Source organism: Cebus imitator, unplaced genomic scaffold (genome assembly GCF_001604975.1).
Source record: "Cebus imitator isolate Cc_AM_T3 unplaced genomic scaffold, Cebus_imitator-1.0 Scaffold150, whole genome shotgun sequence".
NCBI classification, from domain to species: Eukaryota; Metazoa; Chordata; class Mammalia; order Primates; family Cebidae; genus Cebus; species Cebus imitator.
This window is the reverse complement of record NW_016107465.1, coordinates 4,529,548-4,542,489: the sequence shown is the minus strand read 5'-3', so window position 1 is coordinate 4,542,489 and position 12,942 is coordinate 4,529,548. Positions and strand designations below refer to the sequence as shown.

The following is a 12,942-nucleotide window of genomic DNA, read 5'->3' as shown; positions in this document are numbered from 1 at the left end:
GGTCTCAATCTCTTGACGTTGTAATCCACCCGTCTCGGCCTCCCAAAGTGCTGGGATTATAGGCGTGAGCCACCACGCCCGGCTGGTTGTGTATTTCTTAAAGTTAAATGTCTAGAAGTAGAATTTTTGGGTCAAAAAGGCAAACATGTTTCAATTTTGATAAGTCCTGCCACACTGTTCTCTGAAAAGGAGTATCAATATATATTTCCACTAATAATACCTGAAATTAGAATGAAATTTTCAAGCCCTTGCTAATAAAATATAGCATCAACACTTCAAACTACTGCCAATTTGAAGTATAAATTAGCATCTCATTTTAATATGCATTCTATGAGCCCTCGTGAGATTGAAGACGTTTTTATTTAGAAGCATTTCCATTGCTTCTTTCCCAGGTTGCCTTGTTGGATACTTTGTCAATATTTCTTACAGATGCATGGGAATGCTTTACACAGCAGGGATATTAAAACCCTTCTACTGTTGCCATTTTTTGTGAGGTGGTGGCTTGTCTCTTAACTTAGAAATAAGTTTCCATTTTAAAGGTATGACAGGAAACAGCACTTAATATAAATATCACTAGCAGATTTTGCACCAAAGTATAACCTGTGCTCTGTGCATGACTGTTTCTACACAGAAAAAGTCGAAAGATTAATGTAAACATTGAAGACTAGGTATGAGAATAATCAACACTTCTTAATTTTAGAAAATGAAACTATTATCCAACAATTCTTGCCAAAGTTAAAACTGGTCTAAAGTACCTAAAATGCTGCTGTTGAACATGCAAGTATTATGAAGTATGTGTATTTAAATATTTGCCTAAATATATGTTAGATAGAGTCCTTTCTCAGGAACTGTTTACTCACTTTCCCAAATCAGGACTGAGTTCTTTTAAGTCTTCCAATGATAGCGTTTGGTCCAAAAGTTTCTTCAACAGTACCAGTGGGAAATGGAGGTTGGCAACATTGCAATTGAACAGGGAAAGTCCACATAGAACCCCAAAGAAGAAGTATCTTTTCTTCTCAAATTTAGGCCTGACCAGAAACCACATGTAGGAAGCCTCTCAGGATATTTGAACATCCCACATTCTGGCTGGGTCATCTCTTCAGACAGACAATAGAAGAACTCTGTCTTTACTCTTCCGAGGTCACACCCGATTTCTCCACTAAATGAAAACCCTAACTCTTTCCTCAGGTCTTCATTCTCAAATTGACTTAGCTGATTCAAAACATCCTCGATCAAGTGATTCCTTCTGACTGTTACATTAAACATGGGCAGCAAAGCGAATTCAGGCTCTCTTCCTCACTTGCTGCCAACCTTAAATACGCTTTATGTTTTTTACCCTGTATTTTTAAAAGTGTGTCTGTATGTAGCAGTTTAATGTTTGATAGATTACTAAAGATAAATGGAGAGTGACTGAATATGAAAAGCATTCTACATTTTCTGAAGTGTCTGCAGTCATTTTCCACAAGTACCTTCTGCATACTTCTACAAAAAAATTGAGATGGTTCAAGAGTTGTCTACTTGGAAAATACTTTCAGGCAGTTGACATTTCATCTGGTTTATCCTGTGCACCATCTTCAATATTTCTAGGAAAGCTTGAACATTACCATTCTCTCAGTAATCCAACTGGCATATGCCGACTGTTTTAAACATGTGGACCAGTTTGCTGAAAGTGGATTCTTGCAGAGTTGCCCAATACTCTTCCAGAACCAGTGAAGACCGGTCGCTCATTTTACAAACAACCTTTGCAAATGGAACCACAAGGCTCTCCCAGTTGTTAGAATTGTGCATCACGGGGCATTCTGGGACAAGGAAGAAAACTTCTAAAGCTTCTTGTTGTGGAGAATGAAATCGAAGTCTTTTGAGCAGATTACTTTTGAGGTAGGCGGTTATCATATTAGTAATCCAGTCCTTTTGGGTTAATGCCTTGAAGATGTTCCTTGCTTTATTTAAGTCCACATTAGCAGGCATCACTTCTACAGTTCTTCTTTTTCCTTAAAAAACTTCCAGTTAGATAAGCAGGAGACGAAAATATTTCTTGGATTTCCCTTTCTGTGCTCTGCCACCATTTAGTCTCCACATCAGCAGTCCATCTCTTCACAGTCCCCTCATTCAGTGTAGGAATTGTCCTCCTCAGATTAACATAGGAATTCTCTTTCTTTATCCAGAGCAAAATGCTTTGATTCCCTCCAGCAATCATTATTAAACCATTTTCTGAGGTATGGCTTTTAAGTTTGAGTTCTTCATTTGATAATACTTTCACGGGAAGCATTATCAGCTGGTCACATGTTCCACTGTCTCCCAGTTGTCCTTCTTTTCCAGAGCCAAAGGAAAAGACCTTTCCCAAATCAGAAACATAGGCAAATGTATGCCACCTTCCACGTGCTATCTATTAGATAGAGTCACTCTATTCCCAGCAAGCTCAGCCACCGAACAGGGTCTTAGCTCATTCTGTGTTGAACTGTGACCAAGTTGCCCATGTTTTCCAGCACCAAAAGTAAGCAGCAGCCCATCCTGTGTGAGTAGGGCAGTATGAGAGCCACCACAAGCGAGAAATTCAACTTTCTGATTGTCTAGTGCTTCAATAAGGGAAGGAGAATCTTTACTCTCAGTGTGGCCCAGGCCGAGTTGTCCAAATTCATTTTTTCCCCATGCCTAAATGTTGCCAGACATGGAAAAGGCCATGCTGTGGGCTTCTCTGGCGGAAATCTGGGCCAAGGATACCCCTGTGGGGTGCTCCACAATCTGTGGTGTGGTGGTTGAGGGAAATTTCCTTCCAACTCCAAGCTGCGCATGCAGGTTCTGTCCCCAGGCAAAAAGCTCACCACCTTTTGAGAGTGCATGATAATCTCCACATGTGACCTGAATTATATTTTTTTTCTTACAAAATGCTTTCAGACCTTAGGTGTTTCATGCTATAGCTGTTGTACTCAAATGGTTTTCCATCTGATGAGAGAATCAGCATGTGGTCTTCTCCTTGGCACATGGAATGTATCATCATTCTTTTTTCCTAACTTAATGCACTCTAGCGTCCGGGCGTTGTCATTCCCCATGACCAGCTGGTGAACCCAGATGCCCACCCTACTGCACTCCAGGACTGCCAGGCACCCCAGGGAGTAGCAGATCTGCTGCCTGCATTTTTAAATAAAGTTTTATTAGAACACAACTATGCCTATATGCTTACATATTGCCCATGGACGTTTTCACACTATAACAGCAGAGTTGAGTAGCTGTAACGGAGACTGTCCTGCAAAGTCTAAAATATTTGCTATTTGACCCTTTACAGAAAAGTTTGCTGACCCTCAGACATCACTGTCCAACAGAGCTTTTGGCAATGATAGAACTCTTTTACATCTGTATTTTCCATAATGGTGGACGCTAGTCGTAAGTGGCTATGGAGCACTTGAAATGTAGTGTAACTGAAGAACTAAATGTTTTGTTTTATTTCATTCTTATTTTAAAAGCTACACGTGGCTAGTGACTACTGTATTAGAGAGAGCAAAAAGTAAATAGAAACAGGAGCAGCAACAGCTCTAGAGGCATCTAGCATTGATTTTTTTATTATACCTTAAAGTCTTAGAGGAAATACATTAGAGCATTTCTAGACCCCTGTGGCAGACATCCCACATGCATGCCAATCTTTTCCTTACATGTATACTGAGGATTACAATCCCTGACTCCTTTGAAGTCCTGTAACCATGTGACTGGTTATATATGATAAAATGTGAGAAGTGACGTGCATCACTTCCAGCCCAAAGCACTTACATGCCCACACTCACCTCCCAGCACGTCCTTGTCTTGATGAAGCAAATCCCAACATGCTGTGTTGAAAAGTCAGTGTCCTAAGATGACAGTGTGATCTCTCTCCACCTGATCCCTTGATTGACAAATGTATGGAGGGAGGCACTCCTCCAGCCCCTGGTGGATGTGTATATGAGTGATAAGGAAATGTTTTCTGTGTTAACAAATTAACGTTTGGAAGTTATTTTTCTCCCCAGCATCACTACTCAACCCTGACAAGATCCACTAACATGGCATTCAGATGGCCTCAGAAAATTCTGCCTGCCTTCCTTGTCTAGCACATACCAAATAAATTTGAGGTATCTTATGCAAGCCAGAGAGAGGAGGCTGCAAAGCTGGTGATCTATTAGCTCTGAGTTTTTTGGAAACAGTGAGTTCCTAGAGCTCTGTGTCATGGTGATTTGGAGTCAGTTTGCCACCTGATGCAATAAATGACTTTTAAAGGTATGTTCTTGCCCTTCCAGGACCTTGCTTCCTGTTGTACTGGTGTAGAAGGTGAGGATTGGTTAGGGAGTCATGAAAAATTGAGTCCTGGCTCTGCCATTTAATAGGTCTATGACTTTGGGTGAAGCACTTAACTTCAAGTCTCAATTCCCTCTTGATTGAAATGTTTATAAGTACAGCAACTTTTCCTGATTGTCATCAACATCAGCAATGACTTAAAATACTATTAGTGTGCCCCTCAATCTAAAAAACATTCCTTTGCCCTGCTCCTCCTTTCTCTGGAAATTCCCTCAGCATTCCAAGTTGCCTCTTCTTAAATGTTACATTCCTCTTACTCAGCAACATTTTCTCTTGCTGCATCAGTTGACCATGACATCTTCCTCTTCTTTAACTCTGTCTCTCAACGTTTGGTAGCTCCTACTCTTCAATCAAAATCCATCTCAAAAGTCACCTTCTCAGCAAAAATAGCCCTAATGTGTGACAAAGTTTGCCTTCCTCTTCCAACCCTGGCTCTGAGCACCCGTGGTGCCCTGGCTTCTAGGATTGCATTTGACACAACTACGTCGTTTTTCACTCATTCTCTTGACAGCTCATTAGTGGCAGCACTGTAGACTTCTGATCCTTGTATTCACACCCTGTCCCTTTGTTGTACCAAGCAGAATTTCTGCCATAAAGCAGGATATCAGTCATCATGAAAATCAAGGAGGGAAAAGAGGAAGAAGATAAAAAGAAGAGGAAAGGAAAAGGAGAAGGGAATGAAGGAAAAAAGAAAAGAAAAAATTAGGCAACTCTGATGTCTATGAAATAGAAAATGTATGAAATTATAGTCTCCCCTTCCAAGAAAAGTGTATCTTCCTTTTAAAGAATTAGTTCAAAATCTTTGAGTCATGCAGAATTTTTTAACGATGTTTGAGTTGACAGTTAATCTATAAAAGGAAAGAATTCATTGCAGATTGATGAAATGAAGGCAGTTTCTATTCTTCCTCTTGGCTCCTATACCCACATTTTTATAATAATTTATATTTCATTAACCTGTTAACTATAAAAAGCAATTCAAAAGGTGAGAGGGAATATATTTGGTTACCCATGTTACTAATGTCACAAAGAAAACTGGCAGAGATCTAACAACTGAGGCCCAGCCCTAGTGCAGAATAGCCTTCACAAAAATTGTGTCAGACCTTCCTTATTACAATCATGCTTTTTCATTGGGAGGAAAATGTTTCCAGTAACACACTGTAATAAAGCATTAAATTTTTTTTTAAATAGAAAAAAATCAAACCCTGTGACACCTAACATAAAAATGGAAGGAGAATCCTATAAGCATTTTGGGGGGCCACACAAGGTTGTAGCCAGTGAGGTTATCATCAATTTCTCTTTGCTGCTGCCCCAAATGTCTACCATATCAAGTCAATGGCAGGTATAAGGGAAAGATTATTCTTCCCAGTAAAGGACACAGGAGCAGTGACAAGAAAGAGAAAGAAACTAATATTGGTTATGAAACTCGAGAAAAATCCTTGTTGAATTATTTATGTCTAAGTTTGAATGTTCCCTTGCTGTTTTTAGCTGTCAAGAAGTCTAAAAAGAAAATCATAGAATTTTCTCTCTCCAGCCAAGAGAGCAGCTTCTTTGAAAAGATGGCCCTTGGAGATGAAGCCCTAGAAGTAGTCTCAAGGTACAGCATGGGGCACAGGGTTAGTTAGGGTTGAAGTTTAGATGAGAAGTATTTCCAGGTACACCAAAAAGTCAGCACTATCAAATTGTTCTGGGACAAGAGTAGCCAACAGAAAATTATCTGTCATTGTGAGTAGTCCTTCCACGATGTTTCAGAGGCCATATGTCTCTCAATTTGTAAGATGGTCCGCAATTGTGTGCAGTCAACCATGCTGCCTCCATTCGAAATAATGAAAGAGACCAAAGTTCAAGATAGAGAGGTCAAACTGAACCTATTCAGCATCAAGGGAAGATTTCTACTTCTTTATTAAGTGGATTGCACAGATTGGGTCTCAACCTAACCAAGTGATGTTTCCCTGAACTGTGGAAGGTCATCATGTGCTGATGGCTTGGATTCAGCATTCAGTAAGATGAGAGAGAAGCCAAAGCTTTGTGATCATATGCATTGCTCTCAGGGACCTAAAAAGGAGATTTCCTGACCCCATTTATCAGTGAACAACTGGATGGATGGTTGAACAGAAAAGAGCACCATAGGTTGTCACCTCCACAGAAATCAGCTGCTGTAAGTTTTGGAAGGTGTAGGATATTATTCCTGAGGTTTTGAGTGCAAGCTCCATGCCACTGCAGGGAGACACTCAGCCACTGTTAGGTATGCTGGAAAGTTAGGAGGAAAATAACTCTCATATTCTGGTACTCTCTATTAAGAGGAAAAAATGTTGAAGGAAAATAAAATCAGGTGTATAGACACTAGAGGACAAGAAAAAAATTACTTTTTGTCAATTTTAAAAATAAATAATGTTTTAAACTATTTTTGTAAGGAACCAAGGAAAAGTCTGCAGTGGAGAGAAACATGTCATTAACTACTCATTCTTAAGTGACTAAATATAATAAAAGTGACTGTACTATGAATGACGTCATCTCTCCCAGAATACAGTAAGCTATAAAGTTGAAATCTGATCACCTTTGTTATCTTCTGAAGATTGATGCAAATCTAGCCTCTCTACTCTGGCCTTTTAATTCGAGGAACTATACATTCTGACTTTCCTGGGACAGTTTTCATTTCTGCCTATTGTCTCAGCATAATTAACAGCATCTTCTTTCATTGTTAAAAGTAACCTGGTTTGAACAACAATATCGTCATACTACTTATAAATAGTTTCCTTTCAATATACATGTGTCATTACTTCTTAATTGGAAGGTGAATATACATGTGTCATTACTTCTTAATTGGAAGGTGAAGGGAGTTTCTCCGCAAATAGGAAAAGTCTCGTTATAACACCATGTGTTACACAAAAGTACAAATAGGTTTAGCCTCACAACTGGACAGCAGAACAAAACATCACATGATGCTAAGATTAAGCTAATAAAATTATCTTCAATGCCTTTACCAGTGGAATTTCTCCTTCTAGCTCTCCTGTGTCACGTGGCATTTTTAAATTTGACATAATTGATGTGATCTTGTAATACCAACACCAGATTTACCATAAAAAAAGGAAGCTGCTAACAAAGCTCACATCTGTAGTGTACATGTGAACAGCACGTGCTGTTTTTTCCTGCGCTTGTCTTCCTTTGAACATCTTCCCATGTTTCGAGTTATGCCTTCAAAATTGCTCAAGACAGCTGGGCCTGTTGCCTGTTTCTTGTTAATTAATTCTTGTAGTTAGGCCTCTGCTGTTATTACTATTTGTTTATTGGCTGTTGCCATTATCATAATATTTATCTCTCTAAATAAGCTAAATACTAAGATTCTGAAGTGAATACAAGACAGTAATATAAAGCTTGTGAAGGAAATAGAAACAGAATATTGGATAATCATTGTAAGAAATTTTGTTCCTGACAAACTACTTACAGGCACAGAGTCTCATGACCGAGCAAAGAAAAAGGGGACATTTCAAAAGGTGTATTTTTCTTGCCCAGAAATTTGCAGGCCTTTGTTAAGGAGGACACTGAAGGGAGAGTGACAGGTTGCAGAACACGATTCCTTCCACTAATGTTCAGTAGGACACTCCCTCCTCTGTCCAGATGAGGTCTGCAGGGGTGCCCCACCTCCAGGCATCCCATAAGAAAGGAGTAGGTGGGGACATCCTTTAATCCTCTGTCCAAGACAAATAGGTTCCATAGTGCCAGTCTCCAGTAATGGCATGCCGTGGAGACAGCCCAACCCATAGCAGAGCACTGGCTCCAAGAGTCTGCAGGGAGACTCATGCCAGAGTCACTCCTGCAATTCTTTCTCCCCAGTAGCCACTTCCACCAAACTATTATCACAGTTTTATCTTGCTCTACTTTATCCACATGTGGTCCTCTCCCAGAGATTTGTCTTTCAAGTTTCCATCGCAGAACAGGAAGTAGTAATGGCCCCAAACAATTGCCCACTCAGGAAAAAATGGATTATGTTAGCAATGAAAAGCTTGGTTTTCATTCTTTTGATGCCAAAGTGCCACCCTGATTCAAAGTCTAGTCTTTGCCTTGGTTAAGATACTCTTTAATTAGGAGAAGGGAAAAATGAGAGAATTCACTAGAATAATGTGAGCCAAACCGGAAGTCAATCCAAGAATTAGATAAAAGCGAAATGTCACTATTGGCCCTAAAAAGAACTAGTTGTAAAACCCTCCCCATGATTTATCATTATTACCATTCACTTAGAAGCAGAAAGTCACTTTCTTTATATGTATATTGCTGAGGGAGCAGTCACCATGCATAGGTGATGTGCTAGACCCAACAGACATACTTTTTGGACATAAACTTTAAATGTTAAGTACTAATTACTCTTTGGTATGGTTTTAGTGTATTTTCTGAGATTGCTTTTATTCCAGAAAAGAGGACATGGAGGGTAGAGAAAAAGAGATGTCACTCATGCCAAATTCTTCATTTTTCTAATTTCCATAGGTACTTGTAACTTTTACCTTTTAAGGAATTTACAGATTTTGATTCCTTTACAGTACAGAAAATGTTCATCTACACGTGCCATTTCTGTCAGAAAAGCCATTTTCTCTTCTTTCTAAGAATTTTTATATATATGAACTCAGTTCATCTTTATAACAATCTTAGAAGGTAGGCACTGTTATAACCTCACTTTACAAATGGAGAAAATGGAGCTGGAAAGGTTAAGTAACTTACCTGAGGTCACACTGAGTTTCATTTCAGAGTCAAGCTCTTAACTGCCATACCAAGTTTAGCAGCCAGGGATGGTAAAAAGAGGTCTCATGGATATGCAACATACCAGAGGCAGCCAGCAACTCCAAATACAATTTGACTCAATTAAACAAGCATTTATTGAGCACCTACTGTTACTGGTAGAGGGTATTGACTGAAAATTGTCCAGGTTCTTGGCATTTTGAACACAGAATTGGACCAAATGCACAGCATAGCAAAGAAAGAATGAAGCAACAAAAGCAGAGACTTACTGATAAGTATACTCCACAAGGTGGGAGCCAGTGGAGCAGCAGCTCAAGGGCTCAGTTACAGAATTTTAAATGCCTTCTAGAGGTTTAAATACCCTCTGGAGGTTTCCCATTGGTTACCCGGTGCACACCCTATGTAAATGAAGTAGTGCTCCCCACCATCAGTCTGATTGGTTGTGGGAGTGCTAATCAGAGGATAAAGCAAAGTTATCTATCAGAGGATAGATCTAATCAGAGGATAAAGCAAAGTTACAAAGTTACACCCTATGCAAACAACTGATTGGTTGTGGAAGGTGACCAATCAGAGGCTGAAGTGAACTTATGAAGTTACACTTCTATGCAAACAAAGACTTGGCCTGCAATCAATCTGATTGGTTGTGGGAGGGGACCAATCAGAGGCACTTTCATAATTTCATTTGCTACATAGAAAAGAGGGGAGGTTGCAAAGGGAGTAGCCTCTGGTCCTTTTGTTACTTAGACATACAAAGTTGGAGTTTTCCTTTTCATTTAGTGCTAGGAAGTTAGCCTGAATCCGCCTTAGTTTCCCTGCCTCTAGACCCTATTCTCCTGCCTCACTACTATATGCCAGACATTGTACTATGCGGCAAGATCAACCAGATTAACTAGACAAGAGGCACTTTAGAGAGGAGAAAATACATACATTTGAGAAAGGAAGGAGATGTGAGGACCACTGAGCATCCTGAGGTCAGAAAGGAAAAGGTTCCAATAAGAACAAAGTGATGGGCAAAACAACACTACTAAAGACATCTTCCTCTTTTATTAAAACCTGTTTCCCCATGATTAATGCCTTTGCTTTTTTGCTACAATATACTTATCACCTCAAATTTATCGGCATTGATATATAAGAGACACGGTTCAGAATTTTTCTCTGACTCACAATTAATTAAATGCATTGTTAAAATAAAACGTGCTCCTTATGTTTCAATCAGATTCTTTTAACCCCCCAAAACCCCCACCCAATCACCTCTTTTTTTCTAGTGCCTCCCGGAGAGAGATTTTTCCCTCTCAGCCTTTACAGTCAAGTTTTGTAGACATTTATCAACTCTGTAGTTTCCAAGTCGGGATGTCTGTCACTTAACCTTCATCCTCCTTGAATTTTCATCCTGATAGGTTTGGATTAAACCACAGACTGATAAATGAACACGGCTTTGGCGACACAAAAGAGCAGTCATTAAGGAAACCTCTCTGAAGGTATGAATCAAAGCCAGAAATCCTTTGTTACCCACCCACCCCCAAGTTCACGGATTGCCTGCAGTAATACATTTTTATTATTTTTATTTATTTCTTTTTTCCCTTCAGTTTTCAAATGGTTTTCATCATCATCATTTCCTGCTTGTTTTTCTAAAAGAATATAAGCATCTCCTGATGGCAGACAGTTCTGTGTTTATTGCACTAATGTGGCTAGCAAAAGCCTTTTATCAGTTTGAAATTTAATCCAGGATTAGGAGGCCGGGTGAATCAAGGGGGATGAAGGTTAAGCAACAGGCCCCCTGATGTGAATACTGTGTTTCACTCATAAAGACTTAGGATAACTAGGAAGTTGATTGGATTTTTTCCCTAAGGCAACAGTTTTTGCTAAACAGGAACTTGTAATAAGGGCATTCCTTCTATTTATTCAGATTCCAGTTTTCCAGTTCTTCAAACCATCATTTACTTACACATGGTATTTGGTTTCTTTTTGGTTCTGGAAGTTGCACACCATCCTTCTCTGAATTTTTTTTCCTCTCCATCAAACTAAAAGCAACTACATAGCAAAAAAAGAAATTAAAGCTTGCCAAAGACAACGGTTGTTTTGGACGTGACAAGAGAATATTGGAAAAGATTTTCATGAGGCATATAAGAAAATAGTGCCGGTGTGTCACAGTCACACCTGTGCATGCCTGCTCACTCAGTTTCTTTGTCCATGCCTGAAAGAAAATGCCTTTGGAGTCACAGAAATGCCTTATTCTCTGATTGACGTTAGTTGTAACCCAAATGCTAGCTGCCTGAATTTTTTTGAGCTTTGAGCAGTCATCTTATTTAATATTTTAGCAAGACGGTTATCAGAGGTTGGGAAGGGTAGCGGGGGCCTTGCAAAGAGATAGGGATGGTTAATAGGTACAACAAAATTAGAAAGAATGAACAAGATCTACTATTTGATAGCATAACAGGGTGACTATAGTCATTATAGTCAATAATAACTTAACAGTATACTTTTAAATAAAAAATATAATTGGATTATTTGCAGCTGAATGAATAAATGCTTGAGAGATGGATACCCCATTCTTCATTATGTGTTTATTATGTGTTTATGCCTGTATCAAAGTATCTCATATACCCCATAAATATATATACCTAGTGTGTACCCAAAAAATTAAAAGTTAAAAAAATGTTTTTAATGTTAGAGAGTCATCTGCAGAATCACATAGATTATTGTGCACAAGAAATTAAATAGGCATAGGTAGCCCCCAAAGGTGAAGGTGCTCCCGAGTCATTACTCTGGCCAATGGATGGGCCTTATTACTCTGGCCACTCTGAGAGTGTAGGAAGCCAGGTTCTTTGTTTCTAAAGGCACGTGGGGCAGTGGAAGGCACTGATTGTTTATCTGCCTGGTTAGTTGCCCCTCTCCTTCCGGGAGCTGCCCCTCCTCCACGCCAATACAGGTCCCTCTTGGGAGCTGCCCTGTTTTTTTTTTTGGTTTTTTTTGTTTGTTTGTTTGTTTTAGTAAAAAAAATTTTTAAAGAAAAGCTCAAAAAGTAAAAAGAAGGCTTTAGCAAATCACCATTTTTGTAAGATGAGAAACTCACAATCTCTTGACAATCACTGGGAGTTTGGGGATGGAGTGAAAGGCAGGTTTATACTTATCTTACTCACCTTTGTTCCCCACTCCACTGAATTCCTGGTTCCACTTCACAAACATGCTAACTAATCCTGTTGGCCCTTTGTTGGCCCAGCCAGCACTTGTCCCCAAAGTCTTGCTGACATAAAGCTGCATACGGCAAAGCTTTTTCCAAATTTTGGAAGCAACAAAAGAGGATAATAAAAACCTACCACATAGGACAATTGACAAGGTTTAATGCTGTAACTAGAAATCAGCTACATGAGGGCTTGGAAATAGTAAGCTGCTGTGCTATACAGGTCCTCACCTGGCAAGAGGACGACATACAAGATCTCCTCTACTACACTTAACAAAGAAGGAGACAAAGGAAGGAAAAGGAGAATGGCCTGTGCAAGGGGGCCATTTATTCAGCACACATTTATCAATTTCTTGCCACATTCTAGCTGCCTCCACACTACACTGCACAAGCGATGTTAAAATAATACAATAAGCCCTACAACCAAAGAAAGTTCCAAGTACTAAGGAGGAAATCACCCAAGGAAATTAATACTGCAACAACTATACACCCAGACTTCAGAAGAAATTCTCCTAAGCCTTTGGTTAAGGATTTGTGACAACCTGAATTACACCTTAGCACTTAGGTTTCAGGTTGAAGACAATAGCAAAGGTGCATTGAGAACATAGGAACCTGTGCCAAAAGACAGGCAAAGAGGGTGCTATGTAAGATGTTACCTCCACCAATAGGCTAGAAACTGTCTGTAGACCACAGCATAGAAAGGAGGAGTTTTC

At 39.5% G+C, this 12,942-nt stretch overlaps 1 pseudogene; it reads right to left on the bottom strand.

Moving 5' to 3' along the window:
* Positions 1-856: 856 nt before the first annotated feature.
* On the bottom strand, positions 857-7,498 carry LOC108314324 (annotated as a pseudogene).
* Between the last annotated feature and the right edge of the window lie 5,444 nt (positions 7,499-12,942).